General features: G+C 37.5%; 1 long non-coding RNA gene across 4 annotated transcripts; it reads right to left on the bottom strand.

The window, feature by feature from the left end:
- Positions 1-310: 310 nt before the first annotated feature.
- On the bottom strand, positions 311-1,723 carry LOC140965110 (uncharacterized). 4 transcript variants are annotated; one of them, XR_012172967.1, is made up of 4 exons: positions 1,600-1,723; positions 887-974; positions 697-779; positions 311-517 (listed from the first exon to the last, which is right to left on the bottom strand). It is a non-coding gene; the product is annotated as an uncharacterized lncRNA (long non-coding RNA). The 4 variants fall into 4 exon arrangements; XR_012172965.1 differs by having other exon boundaries at positions 928-974; positions 1,600-1,722; XR_012172968.1 differs by lacking the exon at positions 887-974 and having other exon boundaries at positions 1,577-1,718.
- Positions 1,724-16,711: the final 14,988 nt, after the last annotated feature.

Here is a 16,711-nt window from a genome sequence, read left to right as displayed (position 1 = left end):
TACGTGTAACTTAAAAAGGCAATAAGTTCAAAGGCTCCAAAGAGAGGAAAGAAACCAGGGGTGTTAAAATCAAATACACCCACCAACCCAACACGGTTCAATCCGAAAAAATCAGGTTTGGGTTTAAAATTTGCAGGTTCAGGTCAGATCAGGTTAGATCCGATAGCACACCCGAAAAAATAATCGGGTTGGGTTCGGGTCAACCCGGGTCGAAAATTTTAATTTTTTTAAAAATATATATATATAATTAATAAATATTGCCTACATTTTTATATATTGTATGTCTGAAAAAATATTTATTGTATATTTNTATCAAACACAGGTTGAGAAACATCAAACATCTGTCCAAACCGACATTCAAATACTAAAGCAAGAAAGAAATGTATCCAAGCAAGAAAGAAATGTATCCATATGCAACTTTCGCCTCCTAACAAAATCATTCATCCAAACTTTCACGAGGATGAAACTTTTAGTCCCACAGGTCTTCAGCAAGAGTGTGTTCCGAACAATCATTCATCTAAATGTTGATGAAAGAAAATGACAAAATCAGAATTCAATTAAATAACATATGAGCAAACAACATACACACTTTGAGTCTTTAACATAAGATTTTTAAAGTCAAGATGACTTCATAACATATCATGCCAATCTAAATATAAAAATGTATCCAAGCAAAAAAAATAATTAGATTCTTACCATTAATCCATTATTCTTCCACCACGAGACCTTTGGAGCTTACACTTGAGGGATGCATTACTTTGTTGTGTGCATGAGGGTACCTACAAACAATATATATTATATAAACATAATCTAAAAATATTTAATATAAATATATATCAAGCACCAACCTTTTTTTAAAAAAAAAATATATCAAGCACCTACTTACCATTACACAAAACTATAAATATATACCAAGCATGAACTTACTTCGCTCCAACTTACTGAGCCACATTCTTCTCCATGAACATCAATCACTAAATAAAATAGATAATAAAATCATGTGAGCATTTTCACAATTACAAATAGGTGATCGATAATAGAACATAGACATCCATCCACTAGTGCACACAAACATCGCTGTGATCATCGGAACTTGGAAGGATTTTTTTCCAGAGTTGAGGGGTTAATGCCTCATTAAACGGTGGATTACTGGATTTTTCCATGGACACAAAAATCGCTGTGATCATCGGAACTCGGAAGGGTGTCCAAAAATTTATCTAACAAAATAAAAATGAAAGGAAATCGACATTTCTAGGATCCTACCAGCCGATAAATTATTTTACTCTATACATACAAAAAAGTCGAGTATAAGTTAAAATAATCACTCATGCTGTTCATCACAGACTTTACACAAACAAGCACGAAGCAGAAGACAGCAAATAGCACAAGAAACAACATTCCAGAGCCAATGCACGCAAAAAATTTGCAAAACAATTTACCGATTCAAACGAAAACACAACATAAAAATCACAAATACGTCATCATCAAACAAAACAATAGATTGAAAGCATTAAGATTTTACGGCCGAAAAAATATAAAATCGATATACGCGCGAGACGGAAATGAGTGCGAGAACCAGGCAGGAGGAAGACGGAGCACCTCACGGCGGCGATGGCGCAGCAGCGGGCTACAGAGATCGGAGACGGAGTGAAGGAAGCGATATGATAAGTGTGCTATGAGACGCTGTTGTATAAAGTGAAGTGGATCTCAAATCGGATTTCAATTCGCTTAATAAAAAAGTAAAAAGCAAATGCTGATTGGTAAGTCAGTAGGATTTTGGTAATTTGAATTACAGATTTATTTTTTAAAAAAAAAGAAATAAAGAAATAAAAATATCAATTATGATTTATGGTTGTGTTTGGGAATTGTCGTAATTATTGTCGTAATTCTTAAATAAATTAGTATTTTAGATTAAAGAAAGAAAGAAAGAAATAAAAATATATATGTCTATATATTAGATTTTTAAAGTTGTTAGATTAAATTTAAAAAATATATTTTAATTTAATAAATAAATTAGTATTTTAGTATTTTTTTTCAAATAAAATTAAATATTTAAATTTATTAATATATTCGGGTCGGGTCGGGAATCCCGTCGGGTATATCCTATATTCCCGATCCCTCTCCCGATTCTGAGCGGGTCGGGAAAAATCCCGACCACTCGGGTCGGGAAAATTTCGGGTCGGGCCCGAGTCGGAAGTCGGGAAATGTCAGGAATTTTCTGATTTTTGCCAGCCCTAGTTTAAATTAAAATATTATAATTATTTTTTTGAATTTTATTTAATTTTCTTATAAAAAAAAATCAAAATCGGGTTAATCGGGTTGATCGTGTTGATTTGGTTGATTCGGGTTCAGGTTCGGGTTGAGAGTTTTTGGGTTGGCTCGGGTTGAGAAATTTTTTAATAGTACAATTGCTCAACCCGACCCAACCCACCCGAATTGACACCCTTAAAAAAATCTAACTTGATCAATTAAAAACATTTGGAAATAAAAAAAAAATTAAAGAAAGGAATTTGGTGATAAATACTTAATCAAAAAAATAAGTTCATGTTCAGTCTCCATGTCATAAAATCTTATTATGCACTCCCTGATACAAGAAAAAAAATCGCACTCCCCAACTCACATATCTAATTGGTATTCCCTAAGACTGCGTTTGGTTGGAGGATAAAATTATGAAATGATTAAGAGATAAATGATAAAGAAAATAATTGAAGTAGATAATGATAAAATAATATTATGTTTGGTATGATTGTTAAGAATGAGATAATGATAGGATCGATTAACGTAACAAGAGTGTTTATAAGGGGGGTTAAATAAACACTCACAATTAAAACTGATCTTTTCGAGTTTTGAGTTCAGTTTGGTGAGAAAATGAATCTCGGAATCTTGTTGGTCAATGACAATCATTTAAACTGAAGTAGTTGCGGAAATTAACTGACTGAAAGATAGAATACAAAACTCAAATAAAATACACAAGGATTGTTTCTGTATGTTCGGAGATTTCAATTACTCCTACGTCACCCCTTCTATCTCAAGGATAGGATTTCCACTAAAAGACTTTAATCGAATACAAGATTTGTACTGACCCACTTCAGTTTGGACTTATCACAGCCAAAAACTGAAACTCTTAGTATTACAAGATATTCTCAGTGTGTAACTGATCTTAGCACTATCGAATTTAACGATTATTACAAAGTGCTAGTGAGCTCAGATTGTAGCCTTGGCTGCTACGAATAAATCAAGTAAGGGTGAGCTGAGATTTTGACAGAGTAACAGCAAGCTTTTAATAGAGTGATCTCTGTCTTTTTCCTACAGCTGTTCTTCTGTCATATTTATAAGCTTCCCTTCCAAGGGTAACTTGAGATATGTTGGAATCTTTGTATCCGTTGATTGCCACTTCATCATTCCTTGGGCATTATTTGCTTCATTTATTGTAATGCGGCGTCTTAATTGCTTTAGCCGAAATGCGTTGTTCTAAGCTGTATTGATTGAAGTGCGGCGTTTCGCATTCAGTTGCAATCTGCTGTGTCTCTTTGTCGGTTGAATGTTCTTTCCCGAGACATGTTGAGTTGAAGGAAGCATACGGCTGAATATATCAACTGATCGGTTTCCAACTGATCAGTTTAGATTTGCTGGTTTCAGTTGTTAAGTCTAGTTTGCTGAATATAGTTGCGCGTATCAGTTGGTTGATCAGTTTGTCAAATACCAGAATTTCATATTTTGTCAAACGCCGGAATTTCGTTTTCAACAATTTCCCCCTTTATGGTGTTTGACAAAACTAAGTGAATAATAACTGATCATCTGAAAACATTGTAGATAAAATAAGAGGTTGATCTTGATCAGCTGGATAATAATCCACACAAATACAAGATAGATAGACTTGTAAAGATTTTTTTTCAATGAGAAGATTTCTTCTGTTGTTCTAGAATCTCTTTGATCTCTTCCTCTTTTTTGTCAAACAGCTCAATCTTCAAGGATAATCTTCGAACATCTGTTGATATAAAATTGACAGAGTTGGATACGTCTTCAACAGCAGAGGTTAGAGCGATTTGAAGTACATCTATCTTTCTTGATACAAGTGTCTCGACAGCATCAACTCTCTTGCTGATAGAGTCTTGAGTCACTGAGAGACTCTTAACCAATCCTCTGTTCTTCTGTATATCATCCACTGTTCGAGAGAGAGATGTTGAAGCATCTTGAATTGTCGTCAGTTTCTGATAGTTGAATTTTTCAGAGTGTTCCAGTTTCAGAGAATTCTCTAATTGAGTATGCTGGATCTTGTATATATGATTGATCATTTCATTCATTTTCTGCTGAATTTCCTTAATATCTTCCAGAACTTTATCAAAATCTGTAGAAAAATGGGGTGGAGACTGACAAGATGTTCCTAGTTCCATTGAGACTTGATCAAAGACCACCATGGTCTTATCAGATATCATCGTTTCAGAAACAGTCTGTGCTGGAACATCTGTTTCAGTTACTGCCACTTGGACTGTAGGAAGTGAAGATTGATGATGATCAGCAGAAATATTTTCCTGCTGAATAGGAGATACTGCAGGATTTTCAGTTGATGATCATGAGCTGATGCATCTTCTTGAAAATCAGTTGTGATCTGAGTTGGCTCATCAGTTGGAAGTTTTTCAGCAATCTGTTGATTTGGTGATGGGCTAGCCACCACTGTTTGATCTTCTACTTCAGCAACAACAGACTGAACTGGTACTTCTGTTGAGATAGGATCCTCTTGAGCGATTTGATCAGTTGAGTGATCAACTTCTTCAGAGATGGGTTCACTCATAAGAGATTCTTTCGCCACTGCTTGAATGATTTCATCAATGTTGGCAAAAGTCAGCTCAGCTTCAGAGTACATCTGATGTTCTACAGCAGATGATTGTGGCACATCCTTAACAGGTTTTTCAGCAACTGGTTGTGGAGATGGCCCTTTCTACTGGGAGGAGAGTGTATCTTCTTTTGCTTTTGAACGGGAGGCTTTTTCAGGGAGAACCAATTCCTGATCCTGTTCCCAACATTTGATTTCCATTTGTAGCCCACTAAGATCTGTGTCCAGTTGGGTGAACACAGCTCTATCATAATAGGCAGTTGGACCTACGGGATTGTAGTTGGATTTCAGCTCTTCAACTATTTTAGTCAGCTTTTTGACTCGAAATATTTTTGCCTTTCCAATGCCTGGGCAATCGTAGCAACTTTGACTATTTTCAAGACAATCTCTTCAAGTTTAATAAACTTTTTCATTTGTGATTTGCGCTTCAGCTCTTTTGCAAAAATTTCAGTCCTTAACTTCTTCCAACTATCAAAAGATTTCAGTTTCGCTGTGGCAAATGCATTGACCTGTTCCCAAACAAGGTCAATGTGAGTTTGGATGGCATTAGATGACCTTGGCTCTTCAACTAGTTTGCCTTTTCCTTTGTCAGTTGTGAGAATGTGAGGAATATCCAGACCAGAATGAGTAGTGTCCACTGGTTCCCTTAACATAACGCCTTTAGATCTGACCCGAGGCAAAATGGTACGGCGATTTACATGAGTCAAGGGAGCTCTTATTTTAGCGGGTGCCTCTTCTTCAGCAACTTAATCATCAGGTGGAACAACCGGCAAAGGTATAGCCTGAATACGCTGTTGAGCAGCTGATTGAGTCAAGCTCTCAGTTGGAATGAATTCCACCGCTGTTATTGGTTTAGTTCTTTGCGTCCTCGGTCTCTTGACAAGCTTAGGAGAAGGAGTTTTCTCCGAATCTGATTATTTGATAATCAGTTTTCGTTTTGCAGTCTTCAGTTGGGCCAAAGTTTTGGCCTTCTTGACTGGTGTTGGAGCAGCTGGTTGCGTCCCAACCTCCTGTTTGGTTTTTGGTGACAAGATGTTCTTGGCAGTGATGACCTTGAACTTTGATGATTTTCCAGCATTGTCAGCTACCAATCCCTTTAGTTTCAGAAGATAACTGATTGGAATGGAAAAGCCTCTTGATTATTTGGTAGATTGAAGCATATTCCTTAGAATATTGAAGATAATGTGCCTCCAGTTAGCTTTCTTCTCTCCCATGATGATGGTCATCACTTGGAATTTCTCAAGAGTAAGGGCAGCATAAGAGCCTGCTTTAACCAATATGCCCTTCGCCACAATGTTGGCTAATAACTGAACCTCATGCTTCAGTTCGTTCTTAGGATCGGAAACTTTAATTTTCCACCTATCAGCAGACATCAAGGATTGCATTTCTTCAATGTCAGATGTTTTGACTTCAGAAAAGCTTACGTACCCATCAGTTGTCAACGAGAAAATTTCTCCGAAGGTCTCTTCAGATAGGATCAACAGCTGACTATTGACAGTTACAGAGATACTTCCATCAGTAGTGACAAACCCCTTCATATAGAATTCATTTACTTCTTTGGGGTAGATCTCCTACGAAGATTGTCCCAAAAACATCCTGAGACCAGCATATTCAATTTTCAGAAAAACGTTCTTAACATCAGCTTCTTGAACTGATAAAACTGAGTCAAAATCAATGGCCATAGCGTTCAACATGTGAGCTGGGATTTGATTCGCCATTTCGAAAAGTAAACTGATCTGAAATTTGTAAAAGATAAGCTTTGGAATTAGTATGCTCTTAGGAACTGATTGTATGCGTAAGAAAGAAAACTGAATTGAGGCGGGCATGGTACATTTGTTCGTGACTGTTCAAATTCGGGACACGTGTCAGTCCAAAAAAAATTTGAATAAAAATATGTGTACGTGTGATGTAAGCGTGTGTACAAAAAGTAAGCGGTTTAAAATAGGCCACGTTATGGAACTGCAGTCACGTTAGTTGATTTGGAATATAATAAGTTTTTTTATTTGTTAACTTATACGAGAAGATTTGTAAAATATCCAGCTGAACAATCAGTTGGGAGACTAATTCATTTCAGTTGAGAATTCACAAACAATTGTCCTCTCAGTTAACATTTTCAAAAACCGATATTCTCCCTTAATCGGTGCATAGAATAATTAAAGTGACAATATAAAATAAATTTAAGGGTCAGAAAGATTATCGTTTGCTGAAACGTTGACGGCCCTTCAGCCTACATGACTTTCGGCTATAAATAAAAGTAACACGGTTAGTTTCAGTTATATTGGTGAAAATATTCACGACAAAAAGAATGGCAGATACGAGTAGCTCGAGTGCTTCGCCGTTGGCTCTGGAGGCCAGGAAGGCTGTTATAGAAGATGAGGTCTTCTATAAGAGTCTTCACTACTGAGAAAAGTTACAGAAGCTTGAGTTCCTGTACAATACTGGGGAGGCTACCACTCCAGAACTGGTGGCAGAGATGAAAAAGTTGCGGGAGCACTTGAACATAGCTGTGTGGGTGGACGTCTCTAAGGATGGTCATCTCTATCAGCTAATGCTTCGAAAGGAGCTGAAAATCGTTAAGCGCATTGCTGGTTCTCAGGGCTTTGACAAGACATCTACCAGACCTTTATCCGCTTGGTTGAAAATGTGGATAATTGTTGTAGAGTTAAAATATGATGATGTAATCCGTGCAAACATTTATGGTTGAATAAAATATTTATATGAGCTTAACTTTGTTTTTCTCTTTCCTGCAAATGATAAACTTCATCAGTTGTTATATATATATATGAATTGCGAACTTTAAACAGATGAACTGATGAAAGATTAACTTCTATCAGTTGACTATGAACTGAAATCAGTTAAGCATTAAGTAATAAATGACAAACTGATATCAGTTAATGTCATCTGTCTATAAAAAGGACGATAGAGATAAAATGTGAGATAATAACAGTTCAATATGTAGGATTCAAGTAATTCTGATGCATGCAGCAGTACGCATATTCAAGTTACCAAACAATTAAGTCCTTATTTAGAAGAGTTGAAGAAAACGATGGAGGAATATGTCTTGACGAAAGTGATGTCAACATGGTTCAAAATTCATGATTTGCAGAGGATAAGTAATAGTGGTGCTGCTCCTTCTCGTGCTCAAGCAGCAACAGCAAGAAAATACATTGATCGTTTTGAAGTCAGGCATGTTACAGACCTGGTTGATGACAATGTTCTGTTACATGCAATGTTATGGAAGGAGTGACATGTAATTGAGAAGATTTCTACAACCGAATCATTTTCAAGAATCCGAATTTATGAGTTGAATAATTGGATTACAGAATGACAAGATTCAGTTGGTTCTAAGTTATCTTCTGTACTATGGAATCGATTTTATTCTTTATAAAATATCATTTCTAATTTGTTGTTGTGTTCTGATTTTCTGCAAATAATTTTATTAGTAAAACAGCATCAACAACAATTTTAAGACAAGTCAATTAAACCAAGAATATTGTGAAAGTAAGAAAACTTAGTCTCGGGTAATGGTTTGGTGAAGATGTCAGCTGCTTGTTGCTCAGTTGAAATATACTCCAGTCTGATGTCCTTCTTCAAAGCATGATCTCTAACGAAGTGGTTCCTGACATCTATATGCTTGGTCCTTGAGTGAAGAACTGGATTATAGGTGATGGCAATTGTGCTCGTATTGTCACAAAATATGGGCGATTCATTTGTGATTACTCCATAATCTTTTAGTTGTTGCTGGATCTAGATCAGTTGTGCACAACAACTACCAGCAGCAAGGTATTCTACTTCAGTTATTGAGGTAACTATGGATGTCTGCTTTTTGCTGAACCAAGAGATCAGTCTGTCTCCTAGAAACTGACAAGATCCACTTGTACTTTTGCGATCAAGCTTACATCCTGCATAATCTGCATCTGAATATCCAACTAAATTGAAAGTAGAGTCTTTAGAATACCATAACCCAACATTTTGTGTACCCTTAAGATATTTCAAAATTCTTTTAGCAGCTGAGAAATGTGATTGCTTAGGATTTGCTTGAAATCTAGCACACATACAGACAACAAATACAATATCAGGACGACTGGCAGTTAGGTACAACAATGAACCTATTAAACCTCGATATAATGTCGCCTCAACTGATATTCCCCCTTGATCAGTGTCCAATTTTACTGATGAGCTCATGGGAGTATTTGCAGCTGAACATGATTCCATGCCAAATTTCTTCAGCAGCTCCTTTGTATATTTAGTATGACTGATTAATATACAAGTCTTCAGTTGCTTCACTTGCAGTCCAAGAAAGAATGTCAGTTCACCCATCATGCTCATTTCAAACTTATCCTGCATTAGCTTAGCGAACTTTTCGCATAATTTGGGGTTATTTGACTCAAATATGATATCATCAACATAAATTTGAACTAATAAAATGTGATCATTCTTAGCAAATTTGAACAAGGTCTTATCAACTGATCCAACAGAAAAATCATGATCAGTTAGAAATTTTGAAAGAGTTTCGTACCAAGCTCTGGGAGCTTGTTTAAGGCCATATAAGGCTTTGTTCAAATGATATACATGATCAGGAAAGTTGTGATTTACAAAACCTGGGGGTTGTTCAACATATACTTCCTCTTGTAGTTGACCGTTCAGAAATGCACTCTTTACATCCATCTGATATACCTTGAATTTCTTGTGTGATGCATAAGCAAGAAAAATTCTGATTGCTTCCAGTCTTGCAACTGGAGCATATGTCTCATCATAGTCAATTCCTTCTTCTTGCCTATATCCTTGTGCCACTAATCTTGCTTTGTTGCGTACAACTGAACCATCCTCGTTCAGTTTATTTCTGTATACCCATTTTGTACCTATAATAGTTTTTGAAATTGGTCTTGGAACTAAGTTCCAGACATTGTTATAAGTGAACTGATTTAGCTCTTCTTGCATTGCATTTACCCAGTTAGGATCAGCAAGAGCTTCATCAGTTTTCTTCGGTTCTAGTTGTGAAACAAAAGCTGAATAGATAAATAAATTTAGCATTTGATTGCGAGTTCTTACTGGATCAGATGGATTTCCTATTACCAGTTCAGGTGGATGTGATTTTCTCCATCTGTACTCAGTATTTGTTGTATCAGCAATTTCTTCAGTTGGTAACTGAACACAGTTTTCAGTCTCAGTTGGTGCTTCGTCAACTGGTATTTGAATGTTATCATTATGCTCTGTCAACTGATCATCAGCAACGACTTCCTGCACATCTGATTGGTCCAGTACTTCTGGTTCAGGTGTTTGAAGTATGTTTTGATAGCCATGACTTTCATTTTTGTCATCATCTTCCAAACTGATATCTGTAAATCGATCAACTAGCTCAACTTGATCAGTTGGCTTATTAGTTAGTTCAGTTTCATCGAAATCAACATGAGCAGATTCTTCAACATTTAGGGTTTTCTTGTTGAAGACTCTATAGGCTATACTAACTGATGAGTATCCAAGAAATATTCCTTCTGCAGATTTAGCATCAAACGCTTTTAAATAATTTTTACCATTATCAAGAATAAAACATCTGCAGCCGAATATTTTGAAATAAGTAATTATACTTTTTCTTCCATGCCAGATCTCATATGGTGTTTTCATATGATTCTTATTAATCATTGATCTGTTCTGAGTATAACACGCAGTGTTTACTGCCTCTGCCCAAAATCTTTGAGAAATACCAGAATCAGCAAGCATTGTTCTGGCAGCTTCTTTAAGAGTCCGATTTCTTCTCTCAGCTACACCATTTTGCTGAGGAGTTCTGGCTGCTGAGAGCTCATGCTTAATTCCAGCATTTTCTAGAAAATTTGAAAGAGTTTGATTGATGAATTCAGTTCCTCGATCAGATCTGATTCGATCAATTCCAACTGATTTTTCATTTAAAAGTCTTTTGAAGAGCTTTATTAGTTGCGAAGCAGTATGGTCTTTAGATTTGAGAAAAATAACCCAAGTAAATCTTGAAAAATCATCTACGACTACCAAGGTGTATTTCATTCCTCCTAAGCTCATGACTGGTATAGGACCAAAGAGATCCATGTGCAACAGTTCTAAGCATCGGGATGAAGATTTACATCCCTTGTTTTTAAAAGAAGATCGTACTTGTTTACCATACTGACATGCTGAGCAAAGTTTTTCTTTTGAAAAATCTATTTTGGGCAAACCAGTTACAAGTTCATGTTTACTCAGATAGGCAATGGATTTAAAGTTTAAATGATTTAGTCTTTTATGCCACAACCAGTTTTTAGATGATTTGGAAGCAATAAAACAAACTGGTGCATAAGTTTGGTCATTCCAACTGACTTTATATGTGTTTCCACAACGTTTGCCAGTTAGTATGATTTCATCAGTTGAAGTTTTGACTAAACATGAGTTTTTGTCAAATTGTACTGAGAATCCACTGTCGCATAACTGACTGATGCTAATCAAGTTATACTTCAGGTTTTCTAGTAATAGAACATCTTTAAAAGTAAAGTTACCATGGATAAGCTTACCCTTACCTACAGTTCTACCTTTGAAATTGTCCCCGAAACTGACGTTTAGACCAGTGTATTTGATAAGTCGGGATAATGCACTTGCATCTCCTGTCATATGTCGCGAGCATCCACTGTCCAAATACCATATTGAGTTCTTGTTTGTACCTATTACCTGTAATCACACATATAATATAACTTGGTACCCATATCTATTTGGGTCCTGAACTGATTAGTCCCTTAGGAATCCACACTTGGATTAGTCTAACAGACTTTTCAGTAGCTGTATTCCAAATGATTTTTCTCGGCTTTTGTGTGCTCGGTGTGTAGTGTACAGATGATACAATATTTGTTTTAGCTTTATTCAACGATTGTTCAGTCTATATCTCTTCTGAACTGGCTTGCAGTTATAGTAATTGAAATAGCTATTCGAATAGTTCTTGTGAGACCTCTTTGATGACTGACTTTGTGAATCAGTTGAGAATTTTTGACTATAACGAATCTCATATCTTCTAGCCTTGTTCATATTCTCAATAGGTTGCTCAATCAGTTTACTGGGCTCACTTTGTTCTTGTATCACTGCTGTTTTGACAAAATGAATGTATTTCTCTTTGTCTATTTTTGACTTTGGTTGAGTATCATTTGAATATATTTCTTCTTGAGTGTTGAACCCTAAACCAGTTTTATCAGAAACTGATTTTTGTGAATTCTGCATCTCATTCGGTGCAGTGGATGACTTGTTCCAAGACTGAATGAGCTCAGTCTGTTTTGAGTTTTCAAGAATCAATTTCTGAATTAATGACTGATTTTTGTTTCTCTCTGCTTTTAACTCAGCAATTTCCCTTTTTAGACTCCACCCATCAACTGATTCATCAGTTTTGGTTTTATTGTCTGTGGGATCAGTTTGCTTTGCTTTGAATTTTTCAAATGATGATACAAGCTTTTGATACTCATTTACCATGTCATGTAGTGTTAGAATGAGTTCTTCTCGTGTGAAATCAGTTGAGCTGAAATCAAATACATGTTGGCTACATGATTCTTCTTCTGCATCATTAGCCATTAAGCACTTGACTTCCTCATCATCCCTAGAGCTGCATGAGCTTTCTGGTTCTGACTCCTCACTGTCAGTTTCTGCCCATTTAGATTTGTTTTCTTCAGCTAAGAGTACCTCATGTTTCTTTCTAAAGGACTTCTTATCTTCCTTGGGTCTTCTTTTGTGCTCATATGATTTCTTTCTTCTATCAGTTGAGCCTAGACTGTCCTTCTTGGGTTTAGGACAATCAGCCATAAAGTGACCTGATTTGCCACAGTTGTAGCAGGCATTTGATTCATCTTTGGAGTTGTTCCTTTGGTATGGCTTCTGGAAGTTTCCTTGATTCTTTCTCATAAATCTTCCAAATTTTTTGATGAACAGTGACATAGCATCACTGCTCAACTGATCAGCAGTTTTCTCGACTGAACTGATTGGTTCAGTTCTGACAGCAGCTAGAGCAGTTGTGGCTGCAGGGGTAGATGGTTCTCCTTCTCTGGTCTGCAGCTCAAATTCATAAGCCTTTAAATCAGCAAACAGATCATGAAATTCAATTTGGTTCAGATCTTTGGACTCCCTCATAGCCATGGTCTTGACATCTCATTCCTTAGGAAGACCTCTCATTACCTTCAGTGCAATCTCTTTGTTGGTATACACTTTTCCAAGTGCATTTAACTCATTGATGATATTGCTTACTCTTTCATCATACTCGTGCATTGATTCTCCTGCTTTCATTTTGATGTTGTCAAACTTTTGAACAGCAACAGAAAGTTTATTTTCTTTGGTTTGATCATTTCCTTCGCACAGCTGGATTAGCTTTTCCCAAATTTATTTGGATGACTTACACATCATTATTTTGCTGAAGGTTACTTTGTCCAGCGTTTTGTACAGAATTTCTTTAGCCACATTATCAAGATTTGCTTTTCTTTTATCTTCAGTTGTCCATTCATCTCTGGGCTTTTCTATTCTTTGTGGAGCCCCTTCTGTTATAGCAACTGCTGTATTTGTTTTCAGAATATTCATGGGTCCATCAGTTATGACATACCATATGTCATCATCTTGTGCAGCTAAATGAGCCTGCATTCTGATTTTCCAATCATCAAATTCTTCTCTGGAGAACATAGGAATTTTGTTGAATGAAGTCATGCTAGCAAGTTTTATAGATCAAAAGTGTTCAAGAACAAGATTCAACCGCTCTGATACCACTTGATAGGATCGATTAACGTAACAAGAGTATTTAGAAGGGGGGTTGAATAAACGCTCACAATTAAAACTGATCTTTTCTAGTTTTGAGTTCAGTTTGGTGAGAAACTGAATCTCGAAATCTTGTTGGTCAATGACAATCAGTTAAACTGAAGTAGTTGCGGAAATTAGCTGACTGAAAGATAGAATACAAAACTGAAATAAAATAGACAAGGATTGTTTCTGGATGTTCGGAGATTTCAATTACTCATACGTCAACCTTTCTATCTCAAGGATATGATTTCCACTAAAAGACTTTGATCGAATACAAGATTTGTACTGACCCACTTCAGTTTGGACTTATCACTGCCAAAAACTGAAACTCTTAGTATTACAAGATATTCTCAGTGCGTAACTGATCTTAGCACTATCGAATTTAACGATTATTACAAAGTGCTAGTGAGCTCATATTGTAGCCTTGGCTGCTACGAATAAATCAAGTAAGGGTGATTGAATCTTTGTATCCGTTGATTGCCACTTCATCATTCCTTGGGCATTGTTTGCTTCATTTATTGTAACGCGGCGTCTTAATTGCTTTAGCCGAAATGCGTTGTTCTAAGCTGTATTGATTGAAGTGCGGCATTTCGCATTCAGTTTCAATCTGCTATGTCTCTTTGTCGGTTGAATGTTCTTTCCCGAGACATGTTTAGTTGAAGGAAGCATACGGCTGAATATACTGATCGGTTTCCAACTGATCAGTTTAGATCTGCTGATTTCAGTTGTTAAGTCCAGTTTGCTGAATATAGTTGCGCGTATCAGTTGGTTGATCAGTTTGTCAAACTCTAGAATTTATAATTTGGTTCATATTATGCCAAACGCCGGAATTTCGTTTCCAACAACAACTGATCAGTTTTCTTTATTAGTTCTGCTGATTCCAGTTGTTAAGTCCAGTTTGCTGAATATAGTTGCGCGTATCAGTTGATTGATCAGTTTGTCAAACTCCAGAATTTCATATTTTTTCAAACGCAGGAATTTCGTTTCCAACAGATAATTTAAAATCTTTTGATGAATTGACTAAATTATCCTTCCACTATTGCGACGGTGGTCGGCCGACGGTGTGGTGGCCGGTCGGTGGTGTGGCGGTCGCCGACGGAGGTGATGGTCGGCCGGCGGCGACGGCGGTCGGCCGTGGGGGTGATTGGCGGGGGGCAGTGGCACCGGTGGCGACGGCGACGGCGGCGGGGGTCGGCTGGCGGAGGGGGTCGGCCGACGGCGGTCGGAGGCTGGCGGTGGTCGACGGTGGCGGTCGGCGGCGGCGGGGGTGGTCGGCCGACGGTCGGTGGCGGGAAGTGGTGATGAGTTTGGAAATAGAAGAAGGGTAAAATTGAAAAAATAATATGGATTAAGAGTTGGATAAATAATCCTAAGAGGTAAGGAGTGATTATTTTATCCTAGTTAATATAACCTAGTCATTTATAGAAGGGATTGACTTGGTTAAATAAAAAAACGTATCAAATATGGGATTAGGTGGGTTAAAAAATCATAAACCCACCTAATCCCTCCAACCAAACACTGCCTAAGATGATAAATTTATGCCCCTTCTCTCAAATCTTAAACTCATGCCAAAGAAACCCACCACCTGCTGAGGAACAAACAAACATCCTCTTTAATCTTGTTGTTTCATCCTTGATTTTCAAAGAAACAAAAGCCATTTTTGAAGCTTAATCATTCCTAATCCTTAGATAATAAAATAGGGCAAGACATGAAAACATAAACATTGACATATTCAATATTTCACTTCAAAGATTGATCAAGAAGCTGAAGTAATGCTTGCTAAGAACGCCTGGCAACCTTTAAGTATAAGCTCCCTTGCCTAAAGACATGATATCATCTGCGGCATGTTGTTGCATCCAATTGGCTCGAATACGAACTCCTCTTTGCCCAATGGCCTGACCCTCATTGATTTTCGTTGGAAATCGATTGAAACTTCATTCTTCGACAACCAATCCATTCCTAGAATGATGTCAAACTATGACATCGGCAATATTATAAGGTCAGCGTAGACTGTGTGGCCCTGTAGCTCGAGACTCAACTCCTTGACCACACTAAAAGTAGACAGTTTCTCTCGAGATGGAACAGTCACAGAATAACTCATCTCCAGCCTAGTGGGCTTGATGCCCAAATAATTCCCAAAGCCATCCGATATAAAAGAATGAGTAGCCCCGGAATCTAATAGAGCATTCATTGCTACTCCTGCTATATAGATCCTACCTGAGATAATATTAACATGCACTCAACCCAAAAATTCTAAAAAAGGACTAGACTTAATCTCATGCAAAGGCTGAATCCACTAGCCTTAAGTTCTCATGAAAATTTCAAAAATAGCCTACTAGTATACCCAAAACTTCAATTCATGCATAATAAATTTCAATAAATAATACGGTGCTAAATAAATTATATTACCTGTCAAGAGTGTAGTGTCTGGGTCCGCCTCCTCAGCATGCATCGCAAAGACTCGGTCCTGAGTCAGCTGCTTCCACTGTGGACAATTCTTTAGCATGTGGTCAGTGGATCCACACTTGAAGCACTTGCCAGAACCCCATAGACACTCTCCCTCATGCTTGAGACTGCACTTTGGGCACACCTGATAATCAGTAGGTTTTTGAGCAGCCTTATTCTATGGTTGCTGCGCTTTACCTTTGTTAGGCCCTTGAAACGGCTTCTTAGCTAGCTGCTGAAACTGTCTCTGAGGCGCTTGAAAGGGCCTCTTGCCCTGCCTTTCATTCTCGATGTCCTTCTGATCCTGTTCAGTCGCCAAAGCTCTGGTTATTATGACGACATAAGTAGGAGGACCAGCTATGCGAACATCACGGCGCAAGATCGGCCGTAAACCATCCATAAAGTGCCTCGAACTTCCTCATGAACTCCGCCACATTGCGGTCTCCTTGTCTCAATGTCGTAAACTCCCTAGTCAGTCGGGAGAGTACCTCATCAGTGAAGTAGTTGGAGTAGAATACCTCCTTAAAGCCTTCCCATGTCAGGGTCTGCAGATTCACCGACACCGATGCTCCTTCCCACCATAACCAAGCATCGTCCTTCAGCAAATAAGTGGCACATCTAAACCTATCAGCATCCTACAGCTCCATAAAGGTAAATATCAACTCTATAGAC

Source organism: Primulina huaijiensis, chromosome 18 (assembly GCF_012295235.1).
Source record: "Primulina huaijiensis isolate GDHJ02 chromosome 18, ASM1229523v2, whole genome shotgun sequence".
Classification (NCBI taxonomy): Eukaryota; Viridiplantae; Streptophyta; class Magnoliopsida; order Lamiales; family Gesneriaceae; genus Primulina; species Primulina huaijiensis.
This window is presented reverse-complemented; position numbering and strand designations above follow the sequence as displayed.